The sequence below is a fragment of the Arachis ipaensis genome, chromosome B2 (assembly GCF_059453495.1).
Source record: "Arachis ipaensis isolate K30076 ecotype BB chromosome B2, ASM5945349v1, whole genome shotgun sequence".
Classification (NCBI taxonomy): domain Eukaryota; kingdom Viridiplantae; phylum Streptophyta; class Magnoliopsida; order Fabales; family Fabaceae; genus Arachis; species Arachis ipaensis.
Window position 1 is genome coordinate 14739122 of NC_142437.1, and position 13852 is coordinate 14752973.

The 13852-nt window shown below is 36.0% G+C and overlaps 1 pseudogene; it reads right to left on the reverse strand.

Annotated features, from left to right (window-relative positions):
• Nucleotides 1–12299: 12299 nt before the first annotated feature.
• LOC148573099 (uncharacterized) lies at nucleotides 12300–13611 on the reverse strand (annotated as a pseudogene).
• Nucleotides 13612–13852: the final 241 nt, after the last annotated feature.

Consider the following 13852-nt stretch of genomic DNA (forward strand, 5'->3'; position numbering starts at 1 on the left):
TATCGAGGTATACATCGACGACATGGTTGCCAAGACGAAGACCGGCAAAAACCATATTGATGACTTAACAGAAATCTTCAGCCAAATACGCAACTACAACATGCGTCTAAATCCGGAGAAATGCGCCTTCGCAGTTCAAGGTGGAAAATTCCTAGGTTTTTTACTAACAAGCATGGGCATTGAGGCGAATCCTGACAAATGCCGAGCAGTTGTGGATATGACGAGCCTAAAAACAGTAAAAGAAGTCCAACACCTCACCGGAAGGCTCGCCGCACTATCAAGATTTGTTCCCTGCTTAGCTTCAAAATCTATTCCTTTTTTCCAAACAATAAAAAAGAAAAACAAATTTCAATGGAACGACGATTGTAGAGAGCTTTTAACACATTAAAAACAACCCTCTCACAACCGCCGATTTTACAAAAACCCTTTCAAGGGGAAGATTTATTCTTGTATTTATCAGTCACTGATTGGGCTATAAGCTCCGCTCTTGTTACAGAAAGGGACAAAACACAACATCCAGTATACTTCGTCAGTAAAACTCTCCAACACGCCAAGCTCAATTATCCCAGGATTGAAAAGCTGGCTTTAGCACTAACATTCTCGGCAAGAAGGCTCCGACCTTATTTCCAAAGTCATGTCATCCACGTCAGGACCGATCACCCATTACGCCAAGTGCTGCACAAGCCAGAAATCGTAGGCAGGCTTATTAAATGGTCAATAGAATTGTCAGAGTTCGACATCAGGTACCAAACAAGAAGACCAATTAAGTCACAATTCCTGGCAGATTTTATTGCAGAACTTACTATACCTTCAGAGGACGACCATACAAAAGAGTGGATCTTATACGTCGATGGCTCATCAAACACTGAGGGTTGTGGTGCCGGAATCCGTCTGGAAGCTGACGATGGGTTTATTCTCGAACATTCCTTACACCTGTCTTTCAAAGCTAGTAACAATCAATCAGAATACGAAGCCCTCATCGCAGGACTCCGACTTTGTTTAGATCTCCACATCTCTGTTATAAAGGTATACTGCAACTCCCTATTGGTAGTACAACAGGTAAATGACCTTTTTCAAGTAAGGGATCCTCTCCTTTCTAAATACTTATTGCTCGTAAAAGATTTGACTTCAAAATTTTTAAAATTTGAAATACAACACATACCACGAGAACAAAACCAAAGGGCCGACATATTATCTAAACTCGGCAGCACACAATCCGACTTATCCACATTGCATCAATCCACTATTACCTCATCAAGTGTTAGCCTAACAGATGTGTTAAGTGTTACACAGGAACATGATTGGCAAGATGATTACATACAATATCTGAAAACAGGTCAAGTACCAGATAAGGTCGGCAACACAAAACGGTTCCGGAGACAAGCATCTTTTTTCACATTACTCAACGGAACTTTATACCGCCGAGGATATACTCGGCCGTTACTAAAATGCCTTACCAGAGGCGAAGCTAATCTAGCCATGTCCAAAGCACATGAAGGCATTTGCGGAACACATATGGGAGCTCGGAGTTTAGCCTCAAAAATCCTATGCGCCGGTTTCTTTTGGCCGACCTTACAACATGATAGCAAGAACAAGGTTCAAACTTGTGAAAATTGCCAGAAACATGCACCACTCATACACCTCCCCATCGAGCACCTGCATTATTCCGACGTAAGTTGGCCTTTCCATCAATGGGGGCTGGACATCCTCGGTCCGTTTCCAACGGCACCGAGACAGGTAAAATTTTTAATCGTTGCAATTGATTATTTCTCAAAGTGGGTTGAAGCCCAACCCTTAGCCAGAATCACATCACAGCAAATGATTTCTTTCACTTGGAAAAATATTATTTACCGGTTTGGCATTCCTCACCACATCATCACTGACAATGGTCGCCAGTTCGTCGACCATAAATTTCAATTCTTTTTGCATAACATTAAGATTAAACAACATTTTGCCTCCGTTGAACATCCTCAGACAAACGGATTAGCAGAGGCCACAAATAAGGTCATACTACATGCATTAAAGAAAAAGTTAGATGATGCCAAAGGACTTTGGGCCGAGCTAATACCTGAAATCCTTTGGGGATACAATACAACACCACAATCATCAATAAAAGAGACACCATTTCGACTGGTGTATAGCTCTGAAGCTATGATACCACTAGAAATCTGGCAAAGCTCCATCAGAACTCAGCTCGGAAACCAAGATGAAGCTCGGCAAGCTGAGCTAGACCTCATTGAAGAAATAAGGGAAACAGCAACACTTCGACAACGAGCAGCTCAACAAACAATTTCCCGACGACATAACAAGTCGGTAAGAAACCGATCATTTCAAACAGGCGAGCTCGTTCTTCGAAAGACAGAAACGGCACGGAGACCTCCATCCCATGGAAAACTCGCAGCGAACTGGGACGGCCCATACCGAGTTAAAGAAGTCCTCGGCAATGGAGCATACAGATTAGAATCAATAGGTGGTACAACACTACCTAATACCTGGAATATCTCCTCTCTAAAGAAGTTTTACAGTTAAAAATCAGGGACATGCTTGTACTCTTTTTCCTACTACCAAAATTTTTTCCCATAGGGTTTTGCTTGGAGAGGTTTTAACGAGGCTAGCCTACCTGAACCTTTGAATCCAAAGGATCACCAATATTACTTTATACAATCAATTCTATCTCATTCTTTTACTCTAAAGTGTGTACCAACTCTCTCCCTCCATCATTCTAATATTTGCTTTTACAATAAAAAATCATAGATCCAAATTTATCTATGGCCAAATCTCAAAATGACGAATATCTTCGCCTATTTACGATCCGAGTATTCTCGAAAAACATTAAAAGGAATATTCTGAACAGAAATTCCCATCAATTAAGCAAAGGCTTTTCAAACGCCTCAAATCAATTCGGAAACGAGTAAACAAAAAATCAAACAACTCTGTTAACAAGCCACAAAATAGCAACTATTAGTAATGTTCATCGATTACATCATCAAACACAAAAAACAAAAAAAAGTTCTACAGACAGGAACATTACAATAACATACTAAACATTCTCTGCCTCATCTTCGGCAGCGCTATCATCCTCAACCATCTTCCCATCTCGGACGATCTTCTTAGGATCCATCTCAGACAGATCAGCGTCCGGCGTAAGGAACTTCGCCTGTAAAGATGCCCTTTCAAACCCCTCAACAAATGAGTCCAAAATTTCATCACTCTTTTTCTTCTCCATTTCTTTAAGCTGAGCAGTTACCTCAATCAGCCGAGCTTCCATTCTCGCCAAACTAGCCTCTTTCTTCTTCAGATCCTCAACATCATTAGCATAATTTTCTTTGGTCTCCTTCAACTGTTTCTCAGCTTCAGTCAACTTACTCTGAAGTTCGAAAACAACATCCTTAGACTTACTCAATTCTTCTTTCAATAACAAAACCTCATTCCTCTCCTCCGCCACCTTCTTATGCCTCAGTTCCTGGCTACGCCCTAAACTGGCTAACCTCAAACCAACCACTACAAAACATGGCAAAAACAACGAAATTATAAAAGAGCCTACTAATGAAAAGTAGAATCATAACACAACCAAAGACCTTACCTACATATACTGCCCAACAGCCATTTCACCGACCTCATTTGCCAGCGACACATCAGCTTCAGACTGACAATGCTCATCCGCCACAGCCATATAGGGATACTCCTTTCTCCATACAGATAAACCCTCACTATGCTCAGCCATTTCATGAAGTTTCTTCTGGTTTACAACAAAAGCATGAATCTCCTCTACAGACATTCCGTGTTCCTTCTCACTAGAGTCATCAGATAAATCGACCACACCCGATTTCCTCTTCTTAGCAATCACTTTCCTACGCCCCTGACGAGGCTGAGTAACTTCTCCAGCTCCCCCACCTTTTTCGCGATTAGACGACGACACCTCCTTCTCCAAGTTCTTACTTTTAAAACGTGACCTGAGGGAAGCAGCTGAAACACCAGGATACTTACCCCCTGCAATTTTCAAAAACACAACAACTCAGTAAGGCTCAAATACACAAGTAAACAATAAAGATATAGACACAACTCACCCATATAATCTATCACAGCCTCTCTATTTTCTTCCCACTTTAACAATTCAAATATGAAAATCAAGTCTTTCCGATCAATTTGTTCCACCAAGAACTCAATAATACAAATATTCCTCAGAGTAATCACTTCAGCACCAAGTATATTCTGAGGTTCCGAGCACCACCATATCGGAAACTTCTCAGCCAAAAACTCGTCTACATAAAATGGAAACTCATTTTCAGGATTCCTCACCTTCATGTACATCTCTTTAAAGTCCTTAAAAGAGGATTTATACAGTTTGAAGATACCAAACCCAGGAGTACTGTTTAGATTAACCCACTCCCCTTTCCAAACTCCTTTAGCTTGAAACAAAGAAAAAAACAAATCCACAGAAAGATCTTCCTCTAGAAATTCCATCAATATTTCAAAACATCATAGGAATGCCCAACCATTAGGATGCAATTGTGAGGGAGCAAATACAGTTTAGTTGCTTCAAAATTTGACACTCAAAGCTAGTAAACGGTAATCTCACCCTTAATTCTTCCAAAACACAACTGTGCATATAGAAATATTTAAACCCCTACCCCCTATGATAGACCCTATCTTCGCTACTGCATGGCAGTAACTCCACATGAACACCAGACCCAGACCTCACGATTCTACCCACATCTACCTCCTTCACAGCTGCCTCGTCACGAAACAAAGATACTCGACCCTTCACATCTTCACTAACCCAGTCATACGACCAATCGATCTCCCCCTTCTTCTCCTTCTCAAACCCCATGCCAGAACCCAGAAGCAAAATACAAAAAAGAAGAGGCAAATGATAAATTAGAAAATGAAAGAAAATGCATGCATACCTCTTTTACTCATTCTGTTTTCAAAGAAAGCAACACCAAGGGTCAGGGATAAGCAACTCAGTTCCCAAACCATTAACTTAACCACATTACAAAGTAACTGCTACCTCAATCACATCAAACGGTGCAGTTACTTTGGAAAAATACAAATATTTTTATGATCCAGCAAATTTCTCTCTCCTCAATAAAGTGGACACGACCCCCCACTTTCTACAAATAAAAATTCTTTTTAATGAAGTACGTTGAATTGGGGGCTCACTTATTACTCGGTATCACCCGTTATAGCTCGTCCATTTATGAGCTATAACTCGGTCAGATAAATGCTCTCATCATAACCGACGATCAAACGGTACGCAAGTCAGATACGTTATTCACCATTTTTATAACCGACCTTAAATGCCAAAGCATAACGGACGAACAACCCATCATATAAAGCAAGGTAAAATATTTTCTTTGGTAAGTTCAAATAATACAATATACTGACTTAAGTTTTGGAGTGCCTTTGTAGGTACACTCCCCCTACTCTCATTTGCCCGTGCTCTTACGTCACATTAAGAAGAAAGTTCTGATTCAAGGATTGGACGCTCAGCCACCGAGGTGATAGCTCGGCAATCATCCATCGTTAAGGGCCGATCTATTTTGCAAGCAAGAACATTTGTGATAAGAAAATTAGACATGTATAAATATCATGTACATAGAAAAAAAAAAGATAAAATACCTAATCAAAGTGATCATTTAAGAATTCACTTCATTTACAATAGTGATGAAACACCTAACAATATAATTATGCAAGCTTATATATCCATCATATAAATAGCCACCACAACATATATATTTTCATTTGAGAAAAAGAGTCTCCACTCAAGTCCTCCACCTAGTGTAAAGGAGGATAATTTGAGCAAAGTGAAAAAGAATTACCAGATCGATATTCAGATAGAAATAATAACTATAAAAATGAAGCAGATTTAGATTAAAGAAAAAAATAGTTTGCTTTAACTAAAATTAGTGAATATATTTCTATCAGATAAGTGAATTAAGCAAACTAATTAATGGTTTACTTTAACAATAGAAAATTTATTTTGCAGAAAATGTTCATTCCATACACGCCTAATATTAGTAATAAATCTTCCTTTAAATCTCTCAAAACATAAACTAAAATTGGTAATAATTCACTCATCAAATTCTATTACTACTCATGTCAAGTCAAGCATTAAGATAAATAAAATTCATCCAACATTAAACAGAAACATCGATTAAGTCTTTTGTATGCTCCTCACATATTTTTCGGTCATCAACTAAAAAAAATCAAACAATTAAATAACTTCATAACATGAAATCTTGAACACAAAATATGCTATCAAGTTATTTTTTCATTTTTTTTTCCGATAAGTTCAACCCAACAAAGCTAAAAGACAATGAGCAAGATCAATTTCATAAAGTACATCCAAAGACAAAATAATACAAAAATAATAACATAAACTAAAATAATCAAGAAAAGACTGTTACATCAGGATATCTAAATAAACTATCCATACAACAGATGACCACTTGCCATGACATTAAGATCCTAACCACAAACAATCACAGAATTACAGCCTTTAAATTATCTAATCACTACTCACCCACCCCTTGTCAGCAAACTTCGTGTCCATTTCCATTATACATTCAAACAACGATGACATGAGAAAAGGATAATAATAATAATAATAATAATAATAATAATAATAATAATAATAATAATATATGAGTTATTTTATATCTTAATTTATCATTAATCAAAATTTGTACCTGTTTTTAGAGATAGCCTAAATTGTTTGCTCAAACAAAGATGAAGCTTTTTTCAGATCATCATGAATTTTCACACAATCCTAGCATGTATAAGTTTGAAACTTAATTATTCCAAAATGTATGGATACAAAGATCTCATAAATTAAAAGGCACACATGAGAATTAAGAATTCAATTTTAAGAGATTGTTAAACAGGAGTAGAAAGTAATCCAAAACCAATATTTTAAGTTTTTTATTTTAAAAGCAAATACTTATTTTTGTGGATTATTCCTAGCCACTTTGAACATTTCTAAAGTTTTCACTCATAGTGCTTCAAATCTGGTTTAATAGAAGAGCTGATTATATGAAAATTGAAACCATAGCAACACATAATGAGAATGTCTATACCTGAACTATAATCCCAAGAAATTCATAACTTTACCATATGACCTAGACACAATTTGAGTTTAAATTTTCAAATTTTTGAGATTTATCTTCCATACATTATATCGTTTAATTCTTACTGCTTTATCTTATCCAACAAAAAATACCAATATTCTGAAAATCGGATCGGATCGGCCGGTTCAATCGGGTTAACCGGGAATCGGTCTTCTAGTCGGTCCGGTCATCCTAAAAAATTGGCCTGTAAAAAAACCAGTAAAAAAACCGGCCAAACCGGTAAACCAGATGAACTGGACCGATTTTCCTAATGTCCGGTTTACTGTTTAACATAAAACGTCAGCTTTTTAGAAAAAAAAACAAAAAAAAAACAAAACGGAAAGCCCAAAACAATGCAACACCCTCCTCACCCCTTTCCTTCCTCATAAACGAATTGAAACAAACCCTAGCAGCCACCTTCTCCAGTCACGACTCACCTCACCTCCTCAACCCTAATTTCCTCTTCTAGCTTCCTCCAACAAACTCCACCGTCACTACCACAATCGACGCCAAATCGGAGCTTTTGTCAGCGAATCGAAGCAGCTGCCACCGTCGCGGATCGAAGCAGCTGCCAGTAGCGTCGTCATCTTGAACTCTGAACTCTGAAGCTTCTGGCGTCGTGAACGTCTACTCATCCCTATTCTTCTCGCCATCGCAAACGTGCTTGTTCTCCTCGCCATCGTTCCAGTGCCTCCAGAAGCTTCCTTCCTCCAACAACAAGTTCACCTACAACTATGACAACCACACCTTCAACTTCCTCGTCCATAATGGCTTTATTCGGTTCCTCTTTTTTTCTCTCTAGATCTGTTTTCTCTTTTGATCTGGTTTTGAAACTTTAATTAAAATAAAAAAAGGAAACTGATCCTCTTATGAGCTCACTGTCACGGTCGTTCCTCCCTCGCTGTGTCTCTAGTAAGCCGCTGCTTCTTTAGTTTTGATTTCTAAGATTCTGGTTTCTGAGTTGATTTTTTGTACTAGATTCTGAATTGGAATTGTGTTTTGAGTTGTGTTGTTGCTTAATGTGATTCTGAATTTAATTTGGATTGTTTCACTTAATTTTTCTGTTTCTGAATTTGGAGGTTGAGTTGTCTGTATTCTGAATTTTTGTTGTTGAAAAGCATTGAATTTGTTAAACCTAGTTAAGGTTTGGTTAGTTATAAGAGGCTTATTGCACAATAAGAGATTTCATCAATGTGTTATTCAATTGAATTGTATATTGGCAGCCCAAAAAGGGATAATTGAATTGAATAAGAGAACTGACGTTGAATAATTAGCCTTGGCTTGACAATATAATGTTGCCTGTAAGATCTTTAATTTTTTGCAGTTTGACTGGAAATTCTGCCTCAGTTAGTTATTTTAAAGTCATCAATAAATTTAACCTAATCTGAATATTATCAATGAACTTTTCATCTTCAATTTTTATTATATCTTAAATTTTATTAAAATTTTTTTACTTAAAATTTAATGAATTTAAATATATAAAATTATATATTAAATTTTTAGTAATTTATTTAATATTTAATTAAATCGGTTGAACTCCGATTGAATCCCGGTCAAACTACTGAACTAGTGAACTAGTCGCCTTTCCGATTCATTGACCGATCCGGTTCTCGCAAGCTTGAAAAATACTAATGGCTGATTGGACATTGCCCTCTTCTAAAATTAGTGATCAGACAAAACTTCAATTAATAAAAGTAGTGAAATTAACTATAATAGTCATTTATATACATAGTTAAGTGCCATGTTTACCTTAATCTTTATGACTTTATTTTCCGAAAAAAGAAAAAGTAGATTACTCACCAATTCTCATACAAAATATTTAAACATAAATAGTTCAAATGATGCATCCTTGAGAGTGAATTTTAAAATAGCACCATCTTTATCAGAAGAGTAAAAAATTTATTTATGAATTGATGATAAGTTACATTTTTATTATTTTATCTAACGGCCAATCTCATATGAGTAGAAATAAGCTAAGCAAGCATACCAAATAAATAATGAGTAGTTTAAGATGAGTGCAAATCAAAGTAATATAACTAATCAATTTTGAAGTAAATAAAGGCACTAATCCTGATCTCATACTCAATGGAGAGTAAATCAATTCTAAGTTTTTTCATAACATTCATTCATTCTCTCAACCTCCCTTTACAATTCTGCCTCTCCTCAGAGATTCTGACTATGTGCCATTCATCTCAGCTCAATTAACCACCCTCAACCACTCCTTTGAATTCGTCTGCATTTGCCTTAATATGCAAAACTCTAAAGCTTGTGCTTTAATTTGAGTTTGCAAAATTAAATTTCAAAATCATCAAAACTACTTAATTTACATATGCAGTTTAAAGTTTACAATAGAAGAATTTAAAGTCTTTAATACTAAATAGATATTCTTTTTTTCTACAAAACACGTGTGATGCAAACATACACACATATTGAAACTAAATAAAGCAACACCTCATTTAAATCCTTAAAGAAGCCACCTTAAATTACTTAAATTATTTCATGAGTAATTCTTTTTATCAAACTAAGCATTTTCTTAACTACCAACTAATTCTTTTTTCTTTTTTACACCTGATTTAAAGGATATTTTTGTTATTTACTCTCAACAAAGCCTATTAATCAAGAACCAATACAAACTGAACCAAGACTTACCATATATATAATATCACCCTGAAAGAACCAGATTGAAGATGTTAAGCAATGAGGCAATAAAGCAAGTATTTATCTTGGATCTTGGATTTTGAGAATATGAGGAGTTTCACTTTGTGAGCCTCACTTTTTTTTGTCCATTTATGAGAAACACAAAGTGAATCTGAAAACAAATTAAAAATAAAAAATAAAAAAACTTAGAAAAAAGTAAAATAAAAATAGATGATATATTTATGAAAAGACTATAGATGGAACAAATGACTACTACCTTTTATAGATGGAACCATAGCAATAGCCTCCTTCGCAGTCCTTGGGCAAAGATTACCAAGGACACTTCGCTGCAACAAATTCAAGTAATGTTTCGTATATCATAATGTGCAAAATGTGAAACATGGTTCCTAAACATAATTCATTAAGGGAACAGAGATATTACCTCAAACTCAGCCAATTGATATCGTGTAAGAATTTTGCACGTTTTTTAGGATCACAAATTCATAATTTTCATGCGAGATGTCACAATACCACAATTCACACACACAACACGTCACAAATTCACAATCCTCAACTCTAATGGTTTTGAAGTTTCAAGCTTCTTAATTTTCAACTCCACATAATGAATTGTACACTAAATTCTTCTGTAAAGTGTACGAACTGAAATATAAATAGTCTTTAATTTATTCAACAATAAACACAATCCCTCTTTCAAAAATTATAATAAAATAATTTTTATTGTTAAAAAGACTAAAGGTAAAAAGAAATAAAATGATACTACTCCAAGAAAAAATTAAAATAAAGATAGTTGAAAAGTTCAGTTAATATATGAAACAAAATTAGGTCAACCATCATTAACAAACACATGATAAATAACATAATGTGATTGAATGTATATATTAAGGAAGAAACAGCAAGCAAGTTTTTCAACTCAATTTTGGAGGATACTTTAGTATTTATCTAACAACAGCAGGATATTTGTTGTGGCTAAAGCGTTTCACATACTACAATGATTTTTTAAATACCCTAAAAATGTCAAAAAAGAAAATAGGAATCTGATCTTTATCTTAATACCGCAAATTCCATGACAGTCCAAAGATCCTAAAAAGGAACTACATAACTGATTTTTATGCTGAACCCACACATTAGCAAGATAAAGGATTTCATTCACTGAGAAATTTGATTCATTGCAAAAGTCCAAAATTAATTTAAAGGTACCGAAACCTTACTCATTTTTTTTTTATATTGGAAATTATAAACACTTACAAAAACCGTTGAAAGTTTCCAGAAGAAAAAAGTGGGTTGCATCCGGATTGATGGAGGTACACCCGGTGCATCAAGGCAACAATTGGTTATAGATTTCAAGGAAAAGGATTATATCAAGGCGGCTGTGGTATGGTGATATTTTTAGTTGTGCATTTTTTCCGTGTGTTTTCGTTATAAGCATCTTTTCTGTTGTATTGGTTAGTATTTGTGCTTGAGATAATGATTTCATGTGACACGTTATCATGCAACTATGCATTAAAGCTGGGGAGTTGGATTAACTTTAACTGCTGCAGCACAGTTATCTTTGTAGAACAATCCTGGACTCCAGGTGACCTAATTCAGGTCGAAGATCATGCTCATAGAATTGAGCAGGTATTCTCACTCTAATTAAGTAGAAAGGAGAGAGTTGTTACTAGTTGCATGACAACATTAAAAAAACATAATCTCAAGTGAAAAGAACTCTCATATCTAATTTTTTGAGTAGCAAAGACAACACGTGCTTTTCTGTTTTTTTGACTAATTAGTTCCTGTTAGCTCTCATCAGTAAATATATACTAATTGTTGGCAAATGATACGGGTGGAGATAAGTTTACATGCAGTGAATATATGCATCAAGACTGCATGCAGAAGTTTCCCTATAGTATTAGCCACATGTGCTTACATGGGGAATTACACCTTTGATGACACAAATGCCTTTCAAAGCTGAAATCCATTGTACAATAAATAATAGATTTCGAGTAGAACTCACTACACTAAACTATGTTGATTGTGCTGTAGATAATAGTTTGGTTATGTGAAATATGTATTGGAGGAAAATGTTGATAAAGTTACTTTTCTGATAATGTTACTTTTCTCCCTAAATTCATACAAATATATAATAAAAAAAATCATATCGGGAATGACATTAAAAATAATATCATTATTTTCTTCAATCATTTAAAAACTTGATTTGAATTTATGTAACCTGGACTGAAGATTATCTTCCCTTCATCATCATTCTTATTATTTTCTTATTTTCTAATCAATAATGTAATCAATCGGTAATATTATAAATATGACTCAAATCAAACTTTTAAACTAAATTTTAATACCTCAAAAAGCACAGAATTTTGAGTTGATCATTTAATATCATCAGGAACAATAATGCAAATATCTCAAAAAGCACAGAACTTTGTACGACGAGCTAAACAGAATATAGAGCAAGATAGTACTCCTGAGAGACATTAATATTTAATTCATTGTTCATTCATGATAACAAAGGATGATAACAAGCCACAAGAAATGTTACTATGATAGAGTTGTCCTGTGATTAAATCTTCCTCCCTTAGTAGGTGGCCAAACAAAGGCGTGGCGTATATGATTAGCAAGCTTCGAGTAGTCCATGGTGTAGGCACTCTTACTATGGACAGTCACTTGTAAGAAATCTTGCTCCATGGGAGGAGCCCCACTGTCAAGTTGCAATGCTGTAAAGTCCGCGGACAATGTGAAAACTGAGATGCAGAGCGCCGTGAAATCGGATATGTAAATATCCCCAGTGAGTATTGCACACAGCATCCCGTTGCCCAGGTCAACAAAATTGAATCTGACATCTTCTCCCACCATTGGTTGAATACCCTGAAAACACACATCAAGGTATTGATATAATGCGACACGGCCATTCTGGTGGTTAACGAGAATGGCAAGGACCTTGCCCAAAGTTGTCCTATCAGGAGGTAACTCCACATACTCATGCGTAAGGCAAACGGTGTAGTTGCTGCTGCCAAGACCGCGAAGGGACACAGAAATGTGTGGGGGATAAGTAATATGAAGGAACTCCCCATCTTCACCGGTCCTATCAGTTATGAAGTTGGAAAGATTGTTAGCAGAGGAGGGCTCAACCGTCCAAGACTCTTTTATGGGGTCGAAGCGGGCCAACCAGGAATCTCTGCCCTCGAAGGATGAAAAAAAGAGGTTGTTATCCAGAACGAACAAGCAATTTAAGCGATTTGTGTCACTGATGGGCTCAGCAGCGATTAACGGTCTCCAAACTCTAGAACCAGAAGAAAGAACGTAAAATCCAGATGAATCTTTGATCAATGTTTTCGGATTCATATGGAAGTAAACATCGCCCGAGCCTGGCGTGTTTGCGATGATTGATTCGTGAAGAGAGAGGGGTGCATCATCCAGTGATTCCGCACGTTCAATACGACGCTCCTCAAATTTGAATTCATAGACTGGCCAGGGTTCCAGATCCTCCATGGAAACGTCACCCCCGAAAATTCGAGGCCGCTCGCTGGACGCCAAATAGATCTTGGAGTCGAACACGAAAGGACACAGATAATGCTCTGGAAGTTCCAAATCCAAATCGAAATTTGGTGGATGCAAACAAGTCCAATAATTGACATCAACTTCTTGTTTATTTAAATTGCTTAGTTTGATCACGAACAACCTTTCATACGACACAAGGCAAAGGCACACTTCCTTCGCCATTTCAAACTGTGCCGTTTTTCGTTTTTTTTGACTCAGCAGCATCCAATTCCGCCATCACTCTCTCCGCTCGAACGAGATCGGTGGTGCTGCGGCAGCAAAAATCTACGATTAGGCTAAAGCACTGGAAGGTTTAAACGGAGGAAGAAAGATGGGGCTGTTGGCACTAGGGTTTCGAATATCAACTTATTCTATATATATATATATATATATATTAGCTGAAAGAGAGAGTGAATTTTCCAAGTATCTGATGATGTAATAATAATTTTTATCTTAACGAATTTAATTTTATATAATTGTTCAATTTTTTGACGATGTAATTTTGAATACTTTTTTTTTATAGGTTTTATTTTTTTGACTATATAAGTTTTATT